The following is a 25,048-nucleotide window of genomic DNA, read 5'->3' on the forward strand; positions in this document are numbered from 1 at the left end:
ATCTCATTGAAGAGATTGTGCATTCCTTTGGTTTGGAACTCAATGCCTTCCTCTATTCCAGTAACTCTTAGATTTGGTCATTTGATGCTGTTCCATAATTTTTGGATGTTTTGTTCATGGTTTCTTAGTATCTTCACTGTGTGATCAACTTTATTTTCAAGATTGTATACTTGGTCTTCATTATCTGATGTTCTTTCTTCCAAGTGATCTCCCTGTTGGTTATGCTTTCTATTGAGTTTTTAAAATTTGGGTTATTGTATCCTTCATTTCAAGGATTTCTGAGGGTTTTGTTTTTATTTTTTAAGTCTTTCTCTTTCTTGAAGTAATCTTTTGCTACATGTATTTCCTCTTTTATCTTTTTATTTGAGTGATCAATTTTTGCCTCTATTTGCTTATTTAGTTCATTCTTTAATTCACAGGTCATTTTAATTATGAACCTTCTGAACTCCTTCTCTGATATTTCATCAACTTTGCTGCCCATGGGTTCTGTTATTATAGTAACCTGGTTTGTTTGGGGCACTTCCCTCCCTTGTTTTTTCATGTTATCTATGTGTCTTCCTCTCTTGCAGTGTGGATATGAGATATTACAGTTTCTACCCTACATTCTTATAGTACCTGTGCAGATTGTCTGTACCTCACCTTGATGTTGGGCTTCCAGATTCTGCTGGTGTCCCTCAATGAATGCTACTACAACAAGCATAGGTTGTAGTAGGTGGTGGAGGCAATAGCCAAGGTAACTTGAGATAACAGTTGAGGTGCCCCAAGATAGAAGCAATGTCTTACAGAGAGGGGCTGAAAGGGTGGGCCTCACACTCTCTTTGGGATGCCTGTTCTGAGATGCAGCTGTTTCTAGGCCCTGTCTGTTGTCAAAAAGTTAGGGGCTATTGCATGGGGAAGGCTATGGCAATGACTGCAGTGTCCCAAGATGGAAGTGGGTTAGGCATTGGCTCCCAGGTGAGGTTGGGGGGCAAACTCAGTCCTACCCTGGACCTGGGTCCTGCACAATCTGTGTGGGCGGATCTGGGCTGGGCCAATGCTCCTGTAGTAGTCTGCTGGTTGGAAGAGGCATTCCTGTGCCGGAGGCTGAGCTCTGGTGGGTGTCTGGAGGTGGAGGGATAGATCCCAGCCTACTGTGAGCCTGGGTCCCTCGCAGGCTGGTGTGGGTGGATCCCAGGCCCATTCTTAATAGTGTACTTTGACTTAGTAAATTTTAATATAACTTCAAGTGTCCTTTTTTCTTTATTTTTGTCCTATTTTAATCCTTCTTGTGAATTCTTTGACTAACCAAGAGAATAAGAAATAGTCTTCTGTTTTCTTATAAAAGCCTTATGGATTTACTTTCCATATTTTTACCTGTATTCCATCTGTAATTGATTTTTCTTTATGGTATTAGGTAAGAGTTAGGATTCACTTTTTAATGTAACTGTCCAGTTGATTCAGCATCATGCATCCTCTTTTCCAATATACTCCAATGTTGTAGCATTATTATGTAATCTTACATGTATCTATGTGCTTCTGGACTCCATTAGACCACTTTAATTATAATAATAAATAATAAGTCTTGATATCTGGTAATGTAGGTTTTCTGGTTCCCTCTTTGAGATTGGCTTTATTTCTTGTGGTTCTTTGCTTCTTCATATACACTTAGAAACAGCTTTTCAGTATATAGAATATTTCATCCATCAATGACTGAATGTACTTTCTTCTCAGCAGCACATAGATCTTTCTGTAATATAGACCCTGTTCTGCAAGCTGTCACATATTTTGGCATACAATTGTCATATTTCCTAAACATTTATTTAGCATCTGTATAGTTATTTGGTGGATCCCTTTCATTGATATTAATTTTTGTGTTCTTTTTTTCTTGATTAGGCTTGTTTACTTTTTATCAAGCTTAACTATGTTATTTCTTCTCTATTTCATATATTTCTGCTCCTATCCTTATTTTTCCTTCCAAGTAAATAATTTGAAAATAACTTTATTGTTATTCTAGCTTCTTTCTGACATGAGAACTTTAAGTTAGAAATATTCAACGGAGTTACTGTTTCATCCCAGAGATCCTGACATTTTAAGCTTTTATTATCACTTAGTTCAAAGCACTATTTATTTATTTTTTTATTTATTTTTAGTTGTAGTTGGACACAATATCTTTATTTTATTTATTTATTTTTATGTGGTGCTAAGGATCGAATCAAGGGCCTCACATATGCAAGGCAAGCTCTCTACCACTGAGCCACAACCCCAGCCCCCAAAGCTCTCTTTGTTTACTTTTTAAATGCTTCATTCCTTGACCTCTGAGATATTTATAAATGTGCCATGTAATTTTGAAATAGTTGACATGTGGGGGTGGGGTTCTATATATCTTAAGGTAATTGATTTTTAATGTATTAAATCATGCAGGAAACAGAGTCTGCATGATTTCAAATTCAAAACAAAAGTAATTGGGGGGAAAAAAGATCTCCAATCAACTGAAAAAGAAAAAAAAAGGAAGGAAGAAAGAAGCAGCTTGTCATTTTCTACATGCACATATAAAAATGAGGCTCCAGCTTGCATCCTGTGTGGGACAGCATTGCATCTATGAATGAATGTAGGGAACTTTTTAATCATTAAAATGTTCATCCTTCCAAGTCATGAATACACTCTGTTTCTTTCTTTAAAACTTCTATCACCAATGTCTTGAAATTTTCAGTGTTTCAAATTGTAAATTTGATTTATTTCTATATATTTGATTTTGGTTATTTGAAAATTATATTATATTTTAAATTTATATTTTCTGTACAATGTTTTGTGGTACCTAGAAATGCATTATGGATGAGAGCATGTTGATTTTTGTATCCAGGAGCCTGGTGTGTTTCTCAGCATTCCCTAACTGTAGAAAATATCTCAGATAAGCAAGTTTAAAAGAAGAAAGTTTATTTCATATCACAATTTTGGAGTTTTCAGTTCATGATGGGTTGACCCTGTTGCTTCTGGGCCTGTAGCAAGGTAGGACATCATGGTGGGAACACACAGCAGAGGGAGTTGCTCACCTCATTGCAGCTGGGAAGCAAAGAGAAAGAACCGGGGCCCACTCCCTTTCAATGGCACTCCCCCAGTACCATTACTCTCCCACCAGGTCCCAGGGCCTAATTGCTCCACCGCCTCCCAGTAGCAGCACAGGCTGGGGACTAAGCCTTTAACACCTGGGCTGTGGAGACACTTATCTACACCATAGCACCTGGCTAAATTCACTTATTAATTTAAAAAAAAATTATAAATAATTTGCACATACTACAGTCTCAGCCATGTCACCCCCAAATAATGAAGGTTTTGTAAAAATGCCACTTTCTTAACTGTCAATGAAAAAAAACTTTTCCTGCCTGATTACAATATTCTACCACCTTCGGTATAGTATTGAAAAGAATTTGGATAGTAAGTGTCTTTATACCACTCCTGATCCCAGAAGAACATCTTAATTATTCATCATTAAGAATAGTATGTGCTTTATTTTTTTGTGTGTAAATATTTTTTACCATATTTAGTAGTCTGTTTTACTTTGTTCTAAAGGGATTTTTTTTTTTAAATAATGAATGACTTTGAGTACTGTCAAATTTTTTTAAAAGCCTATTGTCATAAATGTTATTTTCATTCAACAAATTAGATTAAACTTCCAAAGTTACACAAACAGCATAACTGGAAAGGAGCCCATTTGGTTGTGACATCTTATTCTATTATATTGCAAATTGAATTTGCAATATTTCTTTACAGTATTTGTTTCTATGTTAATGGGAGAGGTTGATCTGTAGTTTTTCTTATAATGCCCTTCTTAGAATTTTATATGAGGTTTTAGATATATTGGAAATAATTCCCTCTTTTAGTATTCTATGAAAGAATTTATGTAAAGTTTATGCTATTTCTTTCTTAAATGTTAGAATGAGTTTACCAGGGGAGTTTTTTAATCCATTTTTTTTCTTTTGGTTGGAAGTTTTAAAAATGTATTAAATTTCTTTCAACATGTTAAGAATATCCAATTTCTTTTTATATCTTTATTTTATTTATTTATTTTTATGTGGTGCTGAGGATTGGACCCAGGGCCTCACACATGCTCTACTGCTGAGCCACAATCCCAGCCCAATATCCACTTTTTTTTTTTGTTTCCAGTGTATATGACCATTTCATTTATATTTTCAAATTCATTACCATGAAGTTGTTTATAATATTTTACTATTAGATTTTAAGGTTTTAAGGATCTGTAGTCTTTCTTTTTAAATTCAAGATGTTTATTGTTTCTTTTCTACCTTCTGAATCATTCAAAGATAATATTTTTAAAATTCATACTTTAAAAATATTTCAGCATGGCTGATTTTATTTATTGCACAATAATTTCCTATTTTACTAATTCCACTTTTGTTCATTTATTTTTAGTTAGAGTTGCTGGTCTTTTGGTAGTCCTAGAATGGAAGCATAGTTAGATCAGTTATTTTAAAATTTTATCCTCTTATAATGTATATGTTGAAGTCTCTATTTCTTAAGTGCTGCTTTAGCCAAGTCCTTCAATATTTAAAGTGTTATTTTTTTAATTAGCTTTCAATTGAAATACATTTTTAATTTCTACAGTGATTCCTCATTCCATCTATTCATGCACTAAAATGTATTGTTTAATTTCCAAAGAATCGGTAATTTTCTAGTTACTACTGAGTTACTAATTATGGGCTTAATTTCACTGTGGTCAGACAATACACTCTAAATGATTTTACTCTTAAAACAAATTGAGACTTGCTATGTAACACTTCCATGTTCCTTTCCAATGTCTTTATTGCTTTCGTTTGGAGTAATTTTTATTTTTTATTATTTTGTTTTCTCTGTGTTACCTTTCCAATGATACATAGTTTATTACAATCATTTCAGGAAAAAAAAATTGGCAATTATCTTTTCAAGTGTTGCTTATGTCTTAATCTCTCTCTTCTCTCCTTTTTTTTGTTTCCTATTAGAAATGATGCTCCAAGAAAACAATATTCATTTCAGCTTGCATTAAAACAAACAAAAGAAAAACAATAATATGTATTTTTCTCAAAACTATTTTCAAATAGGGCAGAATTGTTTCATACACAATTACATTGTCATTATAAAGACATGCATTTTTGAATGTCATGATCTAATACAATTAACCCTTTGTGCAATGTTCTCATAAATGCAAATGATATTTAAAAATCTGAGTTAATTCCATTTTAATTTGTATGTAAGCTGTGAAGACTCCCATAGCTCGATTACAATGAGTCCTGACAGACCTTTGTGCCACTTACTTAATTTACGCTCGGGTACCAACACCATTGACTGCCATTGCTTCTGCACCACTAGTGCAAATGCCAGCAAAATGGAAAAGGTAGAGAGGACCTGAGCATTATGAGGACGAGATTTCCCACCTCTGCAGACTACCATGCAGAAATGGGGCCTTGAACCAATCACCAATGAACTAGATCGAGGCTGGTTGTGGTTTTGTAAGGATTCTTTTCTCTCTCCTTAGCCATTTGCATTGAATATAGTCATCCAGGCATTGAAATAAAATGGTCTGGAATGTTCCATGGGCCCTTTTGCTTGCTGGGTCCTTATGGCACTTTATCTCATCAATGCTGAGTGGTGGAAAGCTCCCTTCTTTTAGGACGCTTTCTGTTAAGCTTTGTAAATTTCTACATCTTGTCACATCAAAATTTGAGAAATGAAAAAAAAATCTAGCCACCTATTTTATGCTGTTCAAATCTCCAATTTTATCTCTCTAGCCACTAGAGACCATTCCAAGCACTTCAGGTGACTTTCAGTTCATCAGCAGTGACCTGTCCTGTCTCAGTGAGGCCTGGGCTTTCACCCTCTTTGCCTGTGCCCACTTTTGGTAAATGCCCCTTGATGTAGTGTGAATATAGAACATGGGCTCAGTTTCCCATGATGTTCCTCCCTCCAGAATCTGTGCCCCTCTGATTCTCCTGCTTCAGAAGATATCTGATCCTCTTCAAATACGTTTCCCCTCACTTTGGCTTTTTCTCATTATTCCATAATAGTTCTACTGGAAGTTGTTCCATTGTGTCCAGAAAAGGAACACACTGGTTGTTTCTTTTAATTCAAATCAACTTTGTGTCGCTTCAGTTTCTATAGTTCTATATCCATTTTGTAACTTATAATGTTATTCCTGGGTAATGATATTTAGAATTTCTGGGTCATTAACTTTTTATTCTATAAGATGAAATCTGTTATTTTGCTTATCTTTTGACTGCTGTTTTTAGTACAAGATCTATTTAATTTTTTTTAGAAATTATGTTTGTTCTTTCTAAAATAGATGTTTATTATGGCATCCTTTATCTTTAAATAACGTATGTATTTGTTACCTTCTGGTTACTTAATACATTTTTATGTGCAGTCTTACATTTTAATCATTTATAGTTAAGAGATTTCTAAATAACTTGATGGCTATTAGTAATGATACACCCTCAGAGTGATTAATTTTCTTAAGCAGATATAAATATTTTCTCTGTATCTTCTTCATCTTGGTAATTTTATTTTTATTAGTCCTTTTCTTTTTTCTGCACGATAAGAACTTTAGTAAAAAGCACTTTATTTATTTTTTTCATTCATAATCCTTGCCCTCACCTTTCCCAAAACAATTCTATATGAATTTCACAGATAGATGTTTCAGCATCAAAATGTGTTTCAAACTCAGACTTCACACTTGTGCATGGGTCAAGACTTAGGTTATTTCGTCTCAGGGATATTTTTAAACACTCACGTAAGCAAAAGGTAAAAGGAGGCATTAAAATACATCCCCCACTCCTCCTGTTTTTAAAACTAAGTAGGAGGCCACTTTTGAGTTGATGTAAGTCTCAGACCCAAGGAGCTCCCTCATGCCCATTCAAAGCACGCCTCCACCTTTGGGGGCCCACCAACTCTGCAGCCCCACTTCTAGTGAGGCTAACACCCGAAGCCAGGGCTGATGAGAATTTTGTTTGCAACTTTGTTTCTGTATACATTTGGCACATATCTCATGTACTTTGCTAGCCTGAAGTGGGCTACTTGTATCCCTTTTGTATTACTTCTATGACATACTGTTGGAGTACGTGAAGAACATAATCTGCAGAATTTACTCCTTACAGCATTTCAGCTTACTTTGCAATAGTTTCCAGCAAGTAATGTTATGCAGCTTAGTAGGCAGAGTAATGGGCCCCCCTACCCATAAGGTGTCAGTGCCCAAATGCCTAAGAATTGTGAATATCTTAAGTTACATGACAAAGAAGAATTAAGATTGTAGATAGAATCATGGTTTAGTTTAGTCAGTTTTTTTTTTTTTTTTTTTTTTTTTTTTGCAGCTGCAACTAAAAGATCTCACAAAAACAACTAGAGGAGAAAAAGTTTATTTTGGTTTCAGAGGTCTGAGTCCATAGATGGAGGACTTCATAACCTTGGGCCCAAGGTGAGGCAGAACATCATGGCAGAAGGGCATGGAGGAGGAAAGTAGCTCAGGACATGGCAAGCAGGAAGCAGAGAGTGTTCCACTCTCTGGGGCAAAATAGAAACTCCAAAGTCATGCTGCCAATGACCTACTTCCTCCAGCTACACCTTACCTGCCTAAAGTTGCCACCCCATTAATCCACATCAGTGGATTAATCCACTGATTAGGCTTCAACTCTCATAATTATTTCATCCCTGAAGGTTCTTGCATTGTCTCAAACTATAGCATGGTTGCTACTCAGATGACTAAATTACGATTATCCTGATTATATTATATTATATTATATTATATTATATTATTATATTATATATAATAATATATTATATTATATTATTATCAATATAATATAATATATTATATTATTATATTATATATAATAATATATTAATATATATTATTAATATATATTATTAATTATATATTAATATATTATTATATTATATTATATTATATTATATTATATACATATCCTGAGCTTATGGGATCATAGGGTTGTTTACATGAAGAAGAAGGAGGCAGATGAATCAGAGCCTGAGTTAGAAAAGAAGATCTGATGATGAAGGCCAGGTTGGAGTGGTGTCATGGGAATTCTCAATACACCATTGCTGGCTTTGAAATTCAAAGAAGCTATCAACCAAGGAAGATGGGAAACCTCCAACACCTGGAATAGGTGAGAAGATGAGGTCTCCACTGGAGGCTGCCTTAAGGAATGCCCACACCTAGATTCAAAGTCCACTGAAACCTCGGTCAGACTTCTGACCTAGAGAACTGTAAGATAATTAAATTTGTGTTGTTTTGCAGCAATAAATTGAAAATAATTTGTTCCAGGGGCAGTAGGAAGCTAACCTCAAAATTCTGTTTTCTTCTTCAGTAGTTTAAATATCTGAGGAAATCTATGTCTTCATCGCATAGAAAACTGAGGGCTAATGGTAAGAGACAGGGAGTGTTTTCCTCAAAACGTGACAATCTGTAGGAGGGGAACCCTGCAGCTTAGGGGTTTCTGTTTTCTATACAGGCAGCAAAAGAAGGAGAAAAGGCCTTCCCACCTTCTGTGTTTGTGAATGTGATTCATGTTAGGTATGAAAGACAGATTGGATAATTTTTATCTTCATGAAATTCTTAGGCCTTAATTATAAGGCCTAAGAATGGTATATAATGGTGATAGCCTTATTTTCAAAAAAATAGATGTTCATGTATCTTTCTTTCCTTTTTCATAGGCATTTTAGTGGAAGTTTGGAAGATTCTGGCACAAACTATTTTCGTATCATCATTTTAATGTTGCATCAACTGTTTCATCCTGAACCCACTGAAGTTGCCTGTTAGGAACTCCAGCAGGTGCCTATGGATTTGTATGAGTCGTATCTTATCGAGACTCCTGGCAAACTTAATTTGCATCAGTTTGTAATCAGAATTGAGGCTTGTTTGAGTTTAGATTCTGAATTACCTAAAATTAGTGCAAAAATTCTGATCTAAGAGTGTTTGTACATTGTATTAATCTCCTTTGAAAGACTAACACATTATTACATATATATGTATCAAATAGCTTAAAATAATTCTGACATTTTTATGTCCCTCTACCTTGAAAAAAACTACAACTTGGTACTGAAGAAGTACTTTGTTATTCTGTCTTTGTCCATCTCTCTCTCTCTTTCTCTCTCGCCCTCATTTATTAAGTGCCTTATGAGCAACTTGGTCATGGTCCATCACCTCTAAATATTTTTGTGGAGGACATCCATCAGTTACATTATTCCGATTAAATATGTGTATGGAGATTAAAAAAAGAAAATGTTCTTTATTATTTCAAATGCCCTCCTATCCCATGTTTAAATACACAGTGAGATTCTGATTCAGACAACTGCTTTAAATCACTCTTATTTTTTTCACTTTGGCATTAGTAAGAAAAGTAAACATTTTTTGGTAATACAAATGTTACATCTCTGTAAACATAGGATGTAGTCTTTTAAATTAAATATGTCAAAATGAATTAAAATGATGGACTATTTTAGTTTGGTTATTAATTGATTAGTAGTGCATTTAACTATTACTTTGATTATATCAGTGACTCATAAGCTTTGCCCTTTTTGTGGTCACTGGCAGCATAGCTGATTTTTAAAGGACTTTTTCTGGCTTCATTGACTTTTGTAGTGAGCACAGTTCCTTTCGGTCACTTGCTCCCTTTGATGATAGTCTCTTTATTGACTCAATGATGAATAATATCCTCAGTATTCATATTCAAGTACTCCAAACACAGATGAACTGAGACACTGGATCAGATCCATGGAATACTTAACATGCTTAATTTTAACAATTCAAATGGTTAGATGATGCACTTAAGTTTGAATTAAATTTTCCATCCATGGATTCAACATGTTCTTCCAACTTAAAAAGAAAGCAGAAAGAGAGGTCCCTGCAAATATTAAAAAGAAATAAAATAACCAGAAAAGACCAAAAGATCAAGAGAAAAGCATCCTACATGACCTTGAGTGGATTTATGTTTTTGAGCTATACATGGATAAACAGAAACAGTAATCATAGTTCATATATTACTAAGAACAAAGTAGACATTATTTATCATTGTTTCTAATTATGCATTTTAAAAATTGATTTTATTGCCTATTGACTATTTCATAGGCCTATCACATTAGTATAAAACTAGTTGTCCTGTTAAAACCAATTAAAGTGTTTGAGTTAAATCTTAATTTGGATGTATATCAATTGCAGAAATGTTCTAAAAAATTTTTATATTTCCTCTTAAATCAAAATGTATGAATCTCAGATACCAAATACTATTTAGTATATAATTCTTTAGCACATTAGAAATTTTCTGGTCAAATATAAATTTACTTCTCATTTACATTATTAGTAAAAAATATGCAAATGATTTTTAGTGCATCACAATTTATGGAAATTTGTAATTAACTGTGGCTATCTTATCCATAGAACATAATCACATTGTCAGTCTATCTCTAAAATACAAAGCTCTGTATGTCAATGTTCAAATATTCAATGTGAAGATATTTGGATAAATATTTTTTGAATAAATCTGGCCTTAAACTCATAAAACTCATTTCTTGTGTTCAAGAAAAGAATATTGATACTTGTTGCAGAGGGCAAGACAAACTTTATTCAGGGTGTATGGGAAATTGTCACCATAGATCTAGGGACCATTGCAGTGGAATATTAAAGTGAGGGAGAAAGATTGGGCTCAAATCTAAATCCAGTATGGATAAGTGGGAACTTACAGCCAAAAAACAGGGTACAGGTCTGTTGTGGTTTGGGTAACTGTCTCCCACAGTTTCATGTGTTAAAGTCTTTTTGTCCCCAGGGTGGCAATCTTGGGAGCTGAGGGAACATTCATGAAGCATGGACTAGTAGGAGCTTCTTAGGTCTTTGTTGACATACCACCAAAGGAGTCTATAGGACCTTGTCCATCTTGTTTCCTGACTCATGAGGTGAGCAGTTTGTTCCACCACATGCTTCCTACAATCACTGTTTGTTGTATCCACAAGAAACCCAAAGCAGTGGCTCTGTCTGGTTTTAGAATGGAACCTCCAAAACCATGAGCAGAAATCAATCTTTTTTCTTTATAAATAATTTAATTATTTCAGGTATATTGTTATAGTAACAGGAATCTGACTGATATTGGGTATTATGTGGAAAATTATTTGGAAGAAACATCATGGGTAAGGAGAGATTTTGTCTAAACATCCCTCATAGGATTCTTGCTGGAGGCAGGCAGAGGAATCAGAGGTCACCCAGAGGATGGTGGAGGATGAATAACCAGAACAGGTATTTGTGGTGAACAGATGTCAAGGGCTAGGTGTAAGGGAAGGTCATTGCTAAACTGACTTAGTAGGATTCTTGCTAAAGCTGAATTTTACAAAGAGGTACACAAGTGGGCACAGGAGAAGTTTCAGGAATCAGATTAATGTATGGTGAAGGAAAGACTTTCCATGACTAAATATTTTATGCTTTCCTTATACAGAGACAGATGATTTGACTTCTTGATTTCAAAACACAAATTAACCCTGGTACATTGAACAAAATAGTGATTTTTAGAAAGTTATTTTCAAGGAAAATTTTTTAGGGGAATGCTATAGAATTGGGCTTGCTCAAGGACCAATATCTACAGGACAACCCAGATAAATTGCTAGATTAGAAAGCCATTAATCTTTAAATGATTCTCACTGTTGCTGTGGATGTCCCTATACACTTGACTACCACAGCCAACACAAACCTTCCTTAACATTACTATGCTCCTTTGCATAACTTTCTCAGATTAATTTTAGCACCTTAGCCAGTAGTATCTTAGTGGCCAACTGCCAAGTATTTACCTGTTAAAGACAGGGAAAAAGGGATGTCTTCCTCCTGAGATGTGTCTCTGACCACCTCTACTTCAGGTGAAAAGGATAGCCAAATGCATTTAAAATTCTGTACCAGAAGAATTTTCCTTCTCCACTGTGCTTTAGAGCTGCCTAAATATGGTGATAGTACTGGGGCAGTCTCCATTTTAATAGTACTGACATATGTCAATATCTTTAGGTGGGATTTGAATCTGGAGATTTATGCAGTAGTAGTTGTGATTTGAGAGGGAGGCAGCAATTCACCAAGAAAAGAGGGAACTGACAATCTAAGCCCCAGATCCAGGTGCAAATTAGCTGTGCACACAGAGTCTTCCTGGGTTCTATTATTGATATATTGCTTCCTTTTGCTTTTGAAGTATTCCTGGTGTGTGGGAGGGGAATTGGATTTTCCTCTTACTCCTCTTAGGTTTATTGAGTGGGGTTCCTGTGAAAGCAGATAGATTAGCAAGAGAAAAGCATACAAATTCACTAAATAAAAAGTTTTTGAGACATTCATGAAGCTTGGAGTCATGGAGAACCATCCTAGAACACATGAATGTAATAAGCTGAGAGATATTTAGGAGGAACTTCTGCTTGGAGACTCTGCTCTGTGTCTCTGTGTCTTTGGAGCTGAGATACTCCCTTTATCTGAGTACAGAGAGGATACCTCTCACATGAAGATTTTATGGTCAGCTTCAGAGAAGAGTAGGCAATGGTCAGAGAAGCTTTCTATGTTGCTTCTCAGATTCTGTATGAGTCAGCTTTGCATTCCTATGACAAATACCTGAGCAGAACAACTTAGAGGAGGACTTATTTATTTTGGTTTACAGGTTCAGGAGTTTTAGTTATGGTCAGGTGGTTCTGTGGCTATGGCCTTCCATCATGGAGGAAAGCTACTCAGCTCATGGCATCCAGGAAGCCGAAAGAAGAGAAAGGGCCAGAAACAATATATAGTCTCCAAGGGTCGCCACTAGTGACCTGCTTCCTCAAACCATAGTCTATCTGCTTATAGTTACCAGGTAGTAGACCGTTCGAGTCATTAATGCATCAAATGGGTTAATCCACTGGTGAGGTTAGAAACTTCATGGTCCAATCATTTTCTAAAAGCCCCATCTCTGAATTTCCTTGCATTGCCTACAATATGTGAGCTTTTGGGGGGACATTCATATGTAAATTATTAGAGTTTCCTTCCATTTAAAATTTTCAACATGCCAAGGTCTCATATTTTGCAGTAGCAGGTCCTTTACAGCCATCACTTGCCATGCTTATCTTTATAGTAGATGAATCTTTTTTAAAAAGTTTTTTATAGTTGTAGATGGACAGCATGCCTTTATTTAATTAATTTATTTTTTAAAATGTGGTGCTGAAGATCAAACCCAGTGCCTCACACAGCAAATGCTCTGACACTGAAGTAGAGCTGCAGCCCTAGAGTGGTAGATGAATCTTATGACTCCAAATTGATGATGGACAGCTCAGCTCATCTGCTCCTTAGGTGAATCTGTACTCAACTAAGGAGGCCAGGAATTGAAAGTTAAATCAAAGCTACTTATTTGCATTAGGGATGTGGTGGTATTCTGACATCATAAGTTTCACTTAGGATGATTCTTTCTTGTTTTTATGATACTGGGGATTGAACCCAGGGGGCTCTACCTCTGAGTCATACTCCCTTCCACTTTAATTTTGAGCCAGGGTTTGGTTAAGTTTCTAAGGGTCTCACTGTTTAGTGGAGGCTGTCCTTGTATTTTTGATCCTCCTCCCTCGGCTGAAGCTACAGGTGTGTGCCACTGTACCCAACTACAACATTGTGCTTTGATATCCAATGTTCACTGTCAAATTGTCAGAAGGTGACAAGAGTTGAGTTGTGGGTTTTGCTTCTGTCAGGCCTGGAGAAACTGATTAAGAAGCTTCTGCGGCTCTAGTTTTCTCATAATGCTTTACAAATGAAGTTGCCCATGTTATGCCAATTAAGATAAAAGGATGACATTAAAAGGCCCAAACGCAAATCCGGTGATGGAAAATCTAAACACATAAATTTTGTTTTGTCATTAAATATTAATTTGCTAGCTGACATCTGCTAATTTCCTTTTCATGAAAGTGGAATTTCTTATACCTCTGATACTGTCAGAATTTCCAAGTTAATCACTGAAAGATATTAGGACAAAGGCTGTGAATTTTACTGTATTTCCCCCCTCTGTTGCTTCATGTGATTAGATAGAGTAAATAGAAATCTGAAGGAAACTTTCAACTCCATCAAGACATTTCTGAGCAGGCCAACACCAAGTAAGAGAGGGAGATGAACCAACCAGACTAATTTAGCTTCACTAGCTACTTTTCTGTGTAGAATTCTACTTAAAATGTTGTCTTTATGAAGTACTGGATGACTTGAATGTGTATGTTTTCTCCAGTCCATTTCATGAGTAAAATTATATTCTCTTCAGAAATGTAATTCTGCCTAATTGACTTGCTTTTGCTCCTCTCCCACGATGTTTTGGAAGTATACCAAATTTATGTTAATGTCTTGAACTTCATAAGAACTAGTCAAGCATAAAAGAACTCTGAAGAGCTAAGAATAAGGGAGGTGCCTGCCAAATGCTATGGACAGATCAGTCGGGGGCAGCAGCATAGGTCCTCATAACCACGTGCCAAACTGCCCTTCTCCATCATATAAAGAAGTCTGTGATGGAGGCTGGAGGGAAGAGACATGTCCTGCTGAGCTGGAAAGGCTAGATGCAGAGGAAATTAAGAGTTTGACTTTTTGCAAGTGAAATTAGTGGTTTACAATATGCAATTGGTCAAACATAAAGATAAAAATACTTCTTGTTTGGGTAACACAAATAGATACTAGCTATTACTATCAATCCAGTGCTAATTTTCCCTTAAGGACAAAGAAAAGCCACTCTAAATGTGAAGTCAGAATTCAGAGCTAATTAAAGAATACCACTGGGAAATTTAAAAAAATACCATTAAAAGGGGAAAGGGTTTTATGACTGTCTAGTTCAAACGAGGGTTCTTGTCAGAAACTAAAATTTAATCTGAGAAATGAAGAGCAAAATGGGGCATGTAATGAAATATTATTGAGACATGTGTATGACTTCAGTGATTTATGGCATATTTTTTGGATGAGATGACTTCAGTTTCATGTTGAAAAGCCAAATCCATTATTTTTATTAGCTAGAAAGTAACATCAATTTTATCATCAATCCAAACTCTAGATAAATTTAGTTGTTCAAGCTTCATAAGGACCTCATAATAAATGTATCCATTTGAATATTTCTGGAAAAATAGAGAAAGGATACTGCAGTTTGTCTTATAATTTGTAAAAAATAAGTCACAGCTTTACTCTATTTCAAAATTACCTTTTTGTCCCAAAATGTTTCTATTGCTAATGCTTTCAAATGTCTGCATTGTACTTAGGCTCTCCCTGACCCTATGCTGTTTTATTTCTCTATTTCCTTCTCAACACCACAAGGCCTCTCTGCAGAGTAACCTTCACATTCAGGATTTCACAGAGGCCGGGTGAACACCAGCATCAATGGCAACAGCAACACTGCTGAAGCTTTTTACCTAGTCCCCGTCCCATGAGCATGCTCCACAGGAACTCCTCTCTCCACCCTCACAATATGAATTTTTTGCCATTGAAACTGGGACTCAGGAATGCAGCAGACTGTGATTTGGCAAAGTTCATATGACTGCTGTCAGTCCAAGGATCAAAAGCAGTTTGACTCTGGAGTCACTCTTAAAATCAGAGCTGAGACTTAGTGCGCTGCCTCATTTCCTTCTGGATGGCTAAGCATCCCTGAACTTACTGTTTCTACAAACAATACCGTTGACCATCTTGTTCATTTTGTGGTTGCCTGTGCTTGGGTCCTGTGATCTTAGGTTTCCCACATGCTGGCTTGGTCTCTGGTCTACTGGAAGCTTTACAGGACTGGAATATAGAAGGTGGTTCATTCCGTGTGGCTGGTTTGTGGTGGCAGCCAGTTGGCTGGGTGCTGAACTGAAGCCTCACGTGGAGTTTGGTTTTCCTCCAGAAGGCCTTCCTGTTTAATTTGGAATTCTTGTGCATGATGGGTGGATCTCAAGGGGAAGCCTTCTGGTCCCATGAAAGCAAGAATTGAGGATTTTTTAAGATTTAGTCTTGTGAGTTGTAAGCATAACTTCTTTAGCATTCTAATGACCAAGGAAAGTTATGTGTACTAGCCAGACTCAGAGATTAGGGAAATAAACTCCACTTCTGTTTGGGAGATGTGGCCAAAAATAGGTGGCCATTTTAAGTTACCATGCCACTATATCTTTGTACTATAGGTCATGTCAAATTCAAGGACAATTTAATTGAGTATTTATATTTTAAAATAATGAAGTTAATCTATTCCTCCCATACTCCCCCTCCTTACCCCACTATGCATCAGCCTCCTTATATCAGAGAAAACATTCTGCATTTGGTGTTTTGGAATTGGCTAACTTCACTTAGCATTAGCTTCTCCAACTCCATCCGTTTACCTGCAAATGCCATGATTTTATTCTCTTTTATTGATGAGTAAAATTTCACTGTGTATATACCACATTTTTTTTTATCCATTCATCTAGTGAAGGACATCTAGGTTGGCTCCACAGTTTAGCTATTGTGAATTGTGCTGCTATAAACATTGATGTGGCTGTGTCCCTGTAGTATGTTGTTTTTAAGTCCTTTGGGTATAGACCAAGGAGAGGGACAGCTGGGTCAAATGGTGGTTCCATTTCCATATTTCCAAAGAATCTCCATACTGCTTTCCATAATGGCTGCACCAATGGGGCAGAAGGGTGGGAGGGAAAGGGAGGGGTCAGGGGTTTAGCAAGGATGGTGGAATGTGATAGACATCATTATCCAATGTACATGTAGGAAGACATGAATTGGTGTCAACATACTTTATATACAACTAGAGATATTAAAAATTGTGCTGTATATGTGTAATAAGAATTGTAATGCATTCTGCTGTCATTTATTTTTTAAAAAATCAATAAAAAATATCATCTGAGACAAAAAGGAAAATAAAAAAATTATTTCAATTTAACATAACAATTTGTTTTCAAGAAACTTCTTAGATATGCTTATTAAAATTTTTAATTAAATGTAACTGAATAATTTAGATGACTTCAGAATTATTTTGAGGAATTTCTTTTTTAAAAAAGTTCATATTAAATGTAACTGATTTCAAAATAAACAAATAAATACATAAGTAAAATAATGAAGTTAAAATTTCTTTATATAAATAGATTTGAAATTATTAACTTCCAGATTTTCATATACTATTTGAAGCATAAACCCTGAAATACATAAAGTGGTTGTATTAACTAATATGTCTATGATTATATATTTAATGCATGCTTCATTGTAGGGAAAAATAGAAGCATTTAAAATCTTTAATATTTAGTATTGTTTTTTCTAACCTATGTTGTTTGTAGTAAACAATTTAGTTTTTTTCTCTTATGTTATATTTTTGGAGTTCTATATTTCTTTATATAGCTCTCACTTCAAGGCTAGGGAAATTATAGTTCTATTATTTTTTCTTAAAAAGAGATGACTGACCACATTTTGTTTCACACAATTATCTAATTTCTTCATTAAAATACCATGACTAATGGCTGAGACTGTGTATAATTAGTTATTTAGTAATTGTGAAAATAATGGCAATAGAACTTTACATGTTTAAGACATCAATTGTATTATTTAATCATATTACTGAAAGCATGCCAAAGAAATTTAAGAACTAATAAAATTATAAGATGGGATATGAGTGTCCCCAGAAAGCCCACGAGTTAGTTATTATATTAATGTCATATAATAGATTTAAATAGGTAGTAATATATAACAGTATCCATTCAGTATTGAAAAATCCCACAATTTTGATCTAAGTTATTGAAAAACAAAGAGAAATGAAAGTAAGTTGAGCCAGAATAGGTATAAACTAAACAGGCATGATGTGTAACATTGGATGGTCGTTTCCTAAACCGGGCTGACATCATTCAAATTCTTCAACTAAATATTATCTTTGCAAGTCTTTTCTGACATTTATGAAAGAACTAATTGATTTTCTGAAACAACTTCTTTTAAAATATATTAATATATGTAATAATATTTAAAACATTTTCTATGCAATTTTACAGATCTGTACTGGGAGATTTATTTTCACCATTGAATTAATATGTATCAAAACCTAAAGGGAGAGATATTATTATCCTCACACAGAAAGAGGAAATTTATAGCCAAAATGTTGAATAAATTGTCTAAATTCACAGATGGATAAAGTAGTGGAGACTAAATTTGACCCTATAATATCCTATTTCCAAGCCTGAGTTATATAGACTACACTATTAAGTACCTAATACTAGTTGTTAAAAGGGTTAACTGAGTTTCCCACATAGCTCAAATAATACTTATATGTATATTTTTCTGCTTTATATGTGTTAGGTACTTTTGAGAGAAAGGAGGAATCAAAATTGAACAAAATGTTTGTGACCTATTATGGTTTGGATATGATGCTTTCCCAGAAAGCTTGTATGCTAAACAATGCAAGAAGGTTCAGAGGTGAAATAATTAGATTATGAAAGCTCTAACCTAATTAATGGATTAATCCACTTGATAAATTAATAGTTTGGATTATGGGGTGGTAAGTGTAGGCATGTGGAGCATGGCTGTGGAACGTGGGTCGCTGGTGGTTGTGTCTTGGGGATTGTGTATTTGTCTCTGGCTCCTGGAGTCTCTCTTTGCCCATCGTTTCTGAGTTGAGTAGCTTTCCTCCAACATGTCCTTTCACCATGTTACTCCGCTTCACCTCAGACTGAGAGCAAGCTGAACCTCTGAAACTATGAACCCCCAAAGAAACTTTCCCTCCTATAAGTTGTTCTTGTCAGGCATTTTGGTCATAGCCATGGAAAGCTAACACATGATGTTCTTGGTTTTTCAGCTTAGTGGAGTAATATACCCACTAAGCAAATATATCAACTTATAATTAAAACATGTTAAACGTGCCAAGAGAAAATGAATCAGGCTGCTTCCAGATCAAATTACAGGAAATTACCTCCTAATGAAAATTCATTTGAACTGAGATCTGAAAAAAAAGTTTAAAAAGATGAAAAATGGGAGCACTTAGGATGATTTCCAGCCAGTGAGAAAAGCATATTTAGAGCCTTGTTTGGGAAAAAGCAATGCTTAAGTAATTTAAATAAGATCAGTGTATATCCAGAATTCCAAGAGTTCATAGTAGCATATGTAAGATGAGGTCTGCAGGTAAGCAAGGGCAGTTCTGTGTAAGATCATGCTAAATACTTTCATCTTAGCCTGAGATCAAGGCCATTGATATATTTTCAGGGTGGGTGGCAAGTTAGGTTTTCCTTTTTAAAACCCTCTGTTGGCTACATTGTAAAGTACAAAGGAGATAAAATAAGATGATTAATAAGTTTGAGATATATTTGTATATCTGAGAGATGATATCATATGACATATTGAACAGATGAGACTGGAATTCAGAGGAAAGTTCTAGGCTATGAAAAAATATTTAGAGTAGAATATAGAGAAGTTAACTAGAAAATGAGTTGAAGATTACAGAGCAGACAAAAAATGGTGGGCTATATCTAATTCATGGGAAAAAATGCTGAATAAACAGGTTATGAAAACTGAGCCAAAATTGGAGAGTAAGAATCACCAAAATACTGGATAAAAATTTGATTAAAATTATTTTTTAGTAGCAAAATACAAAGTAAACATGGAAGGAAGTGGTAATCAATGTTGAATGCTTTTTAGGAGTGAAGAAAAGAGTGAAGATAATTTGAATATAATAACATAGAGACCATTGAATGTTTTGAGAAAACACTTTTCAAAGAAGCTGGGACCCAAAGCCAGATTGGCGTGGGCTGATGGGTGATCACCAGGAGTGGAACAAGATACAGAAAAAAACAAACAAAAAAGACAAGCTATTCCAAGCTATACATCTTATGAAGAGGATAAGATAATTAAGATTTATACCTAAATGAAAATTCCCTGTCAAGGTATTCTTTTTAAATCCCATAGAGACATAAATGATGAACACTAAATGTTATACAAATTGCACAATTTGGTAAGTTTTAAAATAAGTATCCATCTGAGAAATTATCACCATTCTTAAGATACTAAGTACAGTCATCAGCCTGCAAATTTCCTTTTGTCCTGTTTATACCTCCCACCTGCCTCTCTGTAATACTGTTCCCCATCCCAAGCCAACTACTTATCTTTTCTTTATCTTAATAATTACTTTTTTACTTTCAAAAATATTATGTAAGTAGAAGCATATTGTCTATCTGGCCTGTTGTTTATCTAAGTCCTTTTATTTCACACAATTATCTTGAGCATGATTTTAGATATATCGAGAGTTCATTTCACTTATTACTCAGTAATGATCCATCATATGGGTATCCTGCAATTTATTTTTCCTCTCACACATGGAAACATATTTGGGCCATTTGCAATTTTGGAGACCACAATTACCTCTGTCCTGAATATCTACATGCACAACTTTGTATAGTTGTAGGCTCTCATTTCTCTTTGGAAATGCTGGGAGTAGTATGGTCATGTCAAATGGTACACATTTGTTTAACTTCTTGAGATACTGCCTAATTTTCAATGTCATTGAACTATTTTCTATTCTTGCTACTGGCATGTGAAAGTCCTGGTTGCTTCACATTCTCATGAATACTTGGAAAGGTCAAACTTTAATGTTAGACTTTCTACTAGGAATGTAGTATTATTTTATAATAGTTTAATTTTCATTTTCCTAATCATGTTAAACATCTTTACACATGACATTTTACCATCAATATACCTTTTAGGACAAATTGTCTCTTCAAATATTGTGCTCACCCATTCTTTGAATTGTATGGTTGCTTTTCAATTAAGATTAGAGAGGTGTTTTTTTTTAATGTATTTTGGGAACAAGTTCTTTTTCTAGCTATTAATTGCAAATATATTCTGTAGCTTATTTTTTGATTCTCCTAGTGATGTATTCTGGAGAATAGGAGTTTTTAATTTTCATGAAGTACAAATTGTGATTTTAGGGGATGTATTAGTCAGGGTTCTCTAGAGGAACAGAGTCAACTTGAAGTATAGTTATGACAGGGGGACTGATTAGTTGGCTTAAGAGACCAGAAACTGGATAGTCTACAGTGGCTGTCTGCAGGCTGGAGAGCTGGAGGAACCTGCAGCTGTGGCACAGTCCAAGAGGCTGAAGCACTAGAACAAGAGGGATCAACGGTGCTACCCTACTCTGAGACCAAAGGCTTCTGGAGAATTCATTTTGAAAGAGTGAAGAAGCAAGAGTCCTATATCTCAGAGGATCACAGCATCGATCAAGAACCTGTTCAAGAAGAATCAAGCTTGCATCTGCTGCTGCTTCTGTGTTCTTCCAATTTTTATTCCATCCAAGCCATCATCCTACCAGTGCAGCCCATGCTTAGGGAGAGTCTTCATTTCTGTTGGCTATCCCACATGCCAATCATTTCTAGACACACCCTCATCAACACATCATCTTAATCCTTGGCCTCTCTTAATTCAATCAAGTTGACAATTCAAATTAACCATTACAAGTCCACCCCTTGTCAACTTGATATACAAATATGACTCTTTACATCTCTAAATAAACAGGACAACAAGGTCATAATTCTGTCTAACATAACTATCCTTCCACAACAGAATGCACTAGTGCTTTCCTAGAATAGAAAAACAACATTACTAATGTTAAGTCAATCAATATTACATAACATGATGAATAGCAGGAAAGTAACAATCGTTTCCTCTTAATGCATGTGTAAGTGTGTTTAAACATACTCTTAATGGAATAGGGAAGAATTATCAATGGCAATTATAATTCTCATTTCTGTAACTGTTCACTTGGCCATAGTTGGTATTTATGACTACCTTCTTCTACTATCCATTCTACATTCTCTCTCCCTCAGCAAGCACCTCAGCAGGTCTTGGCTCTTTACTGGGAGGTGTGACCCACACCTTCATTCCTCAAGGATCTGCGACATTTGTCATCCTTCCTGGATTGGGTTATTGTAGTTTCCCATTGACCTTAATAATCGGACAGGGTAATTCCAAGAGACGCCTTAAGGGATATACTGCACTCCAGGATTATGCTTCTTTACCTCCATTTTGGAGTGACAGTCCAGTGTCCCCTTGGTAATCTGAATCAATCATAACTCCCGTCTTAGCCTGTTGATTCAGAGGCATAAGTGGCCAAGGGGCAGTCTTAACTTCCAATTTAATGAAATCATTGCTGCGTCTCTAGGCAGAAGCATTCCTCCTTCTGGAACTAAGACTTCCAGGCTTGCAGAGTATCATGTTTCAGGGGTAGCAAGCAAAATCTTTCCAAGTGGGTTACCAGAGGTAATGGTGAGTTGCACCACTCTTGTCTCCACCCCTTGATTCCTGGACCCATGAATTCTAGCAATGGGAGTGACAGTACTATATAGTGAATGTTGATTCAGAGTACAGACAGCCTTCTGAAGAACCTTGCCCCAGCCCTGAAAATGTATGGCACCCTAGCTGGTCCTGTAACTGCATCTTCAAGAGTCTATTTCATCATTTTTATCAAACTAGTTGCTTCAGGATGGTGGGGAACATTGTAAAACCAGTGAATCCCATGAGCATGAGCCCATTGCCTTACTATTTTTAGCCCTGAAGTGAGTTATTTGGTCTGAAGCAATGCTGTGTGGAATACCATGACAATGGATAAGGCATTCTGTAAGTCCAGGGATGGTGGTTTTGTCTGAAACACTATGTGCAGGGAAGGCAAATCCATACCCAGAATAAGTGTCCATTTCAATAAGGACAAACCACTGTCTCTTCCTGATGGAAGTGTTCTGATATAATCAACCTGCCACCAGGTGTCTGGCTGATCTCCCCAGGGAATGATGCTACATCAGAGCATTGGTCTCTGATGCTGTTAAACTGGGCACTCAGCCATGGCTATAGCCAAATCAACCTTGGTGAATGGAAGTCCATGCTGCTGAGCCCATGCATAATTGCCATCCCTGCCACCATGACCACTCTTCATGAGCCCATTGGGCTATTACAGGGGTGTCTGGAAAAAGAGGTTGACCACTGTCCATAGATCGGGTCATCCTATCTTCCTGATTGTTCAAATCCTCCTCAGCTGAGTTCACCTTTTGCTGGGCATGTAAATGAGACATAAATATCTTCACATCCTTTGCCCATTTCAAAAGGTCTATCCATATAGCTCTTCCTCAAATTTCCTTGTCACCAATTCTCTAATTATGTTCTTTCCAGTTCCCTGACCAGCTAGCCAAACCATTAGCTACAGCCCATGAATCAGTCTATAGTCACACATCTGGCCATTTTTCCATACAGGAAAAATCTACAACCAGTTGCACTGCCCTGAATTCTGCCCATTGTGAAGATTTTCCTTCACCATTGTCCTTCAAGGTCATTCCAGAAAGGGGCAGCAGTGCTGCACCTGTCCATTTCCGGGTGGTATCTGCATATTGTACAGAACCATCCATGAACCAGGCCTTGTCTTCCTCTGTTAATCAATCATGGAGAGCCATAGGTTCATGCTGAGGGAATGTTTTCAGAAATATTGAGCTTCTCATTTAGGTATGAGATTCATTTTAATTTTTTCTCATCAGGTTCCAGGTGTAGATTGATACTTTTCCATTGATGTGTGTTGAAAAGATGAAATTTCTCCCTTTGTATTGTGCTTGTATTATGTAAGAAATAATAAATTGACCATGTTATGGTTTGGAAATGAGGTGTTTTCCAAAAGCTCCTGTGTTAATGCAAGAATATTCAGAGGTGAAATGATTAGATCAGGAGAGCTGTAAATTAATTGGTCCATCCTAGTTTGAATGGGCTACACAGGCAGTAATTGGAGGCAAGTGGGTCATGGCTAGAGGAAGTAGGTTACTGGGGGCATGTTATGGAAGAATTTGTCTCCCCTGTGGTCCCTTCCTGTCCTTCCCTCTGCTTCCTGGTCACAAGTGTGTAGCAGCACTCCTCCACCAGGCTCTTCTGCAGTGAAGTTCTGCCTTATTTTAGGTCAAGAGCAATAGAGTCAACCAGCCATGGACTGAACCTCTGAAACTGTGAGCCAAAGTAAACATTTCCTCTTCCAAGCTGTTCTTGTCAGGTATTTTGGTCACAGTGAAGGAAGTTGACTAACAGAGACTTTATATGTTTGTCTGTTTATGGACTTTATTCTTCCCATCTCTTTACTAACTGTTTGTGAATGTATATTATTTCTACCTTAAACATTTTGGTAAAATTTAACAGTGAAGACATTTGGGCCTGGCAATCTATAATAATAATTATATTAAGTATCATATACAAATATTTCTCATGACTATAGAAACAACATTCTCAACTAAAGAATAGAAAAATCAATTTAGAAATGTATACAAAGAATTTTTACCACAACACAGTAGGAATTATTTCAGGTAAGTAAGGTCATTTCAATATTCAAAATTTGTATCAATAGACTTAAGAAGAAAAATCACATAATTATATCAGTTGATTAAAAAAAAGAACATTTGACAAAATCCAACACAACTTCATAATAAATATCTCTCAGTCAACATAGAATAGTAGGTAATTGCTCAACTTGAACAAGCACAAGCACAGAAAACATGGAAGCATCCATCGCTATTCAATGACAAGAAATAACACTTTCCCCCAAAGGTCAGGAGGAAGGAAGAATGTTAACTTTCACCACCACAGGACATCTACATTGTACTGGAAGTTCTAACCAGTGCAATAGACAAAAGGATGTATCACAGATTGAAGATGAAGAAGGAAAACCATTTTGTTCTCAAATGATTTACATATAAAATAATTCCTAAAATTCAGGGCAGGAGTTATGGCTCAGTGGTAAAGTACTTGCCTAGCATGTGAGAGGCACTGGGTTTGGTTCTCAGCACCACATACAAATAAATGAATAAAATAAAGGTCCATCAACTTCTAAAAAAAGAAAGAAAATCCCTAAAAATCAACAATGATGAAAATCTTTTGAAAGATTTCAAGAGGTTTCAAATACTTCATATTCCTCTACTATATTTTGTTTGTTTGGTTGGTCGGTTGTTGTTTTAGGGCTTCCCTATGAGCTCCTCCTAAAGTAGATATTGTATCTCACAGTTCTGGTGTTTTTAATTCACTCTTATACTAATATATGCTATGGTGGTGAAAGGTGGGAGGAACAAAGTGTTC

General features: G+C 35.8%; 1 long non-coding RNA gene across 2 annotated transcripts in view; it reads left to right on the forward strand.

Moving 5' to 3' along the window:
* Positions 1–10,724, forward strand: part of LOC124103049 (uncharacterized) — a 71,209-nt gene extending 60,485 nt beyond the window's left edge. For both annotated transcript variants that reach the window (XR_009228235.1, XR_009228236.1), the window contains one exon: positions 8,692–10,724. This is a non-coding gene — a long non-coding RNA (uncharacterized LOC124103049). The remainder of the gene's footprint in view (positions 1–8,691) is intronic.
* Positions 10,725–25,048: the final 14,324 nt, after the last annotated feature.

Source organism: Marmota monax, unplaced genomic scaffold, assembly GCF_021218885.2.
Source record: "Marmota monax isolate L192 unplaced genomic scaffold, Marmota_monax_Labrador192_F-V1.1 WCK01_AAM20220418_F8-fsc00039, whole genome shotgun sequence".
Taxonomy (NCBI): Eukaryota; Metazoa; Chordata; class Mammalia; order Rodentia; family Sciuridae; genus Marmota; species Marmota monax.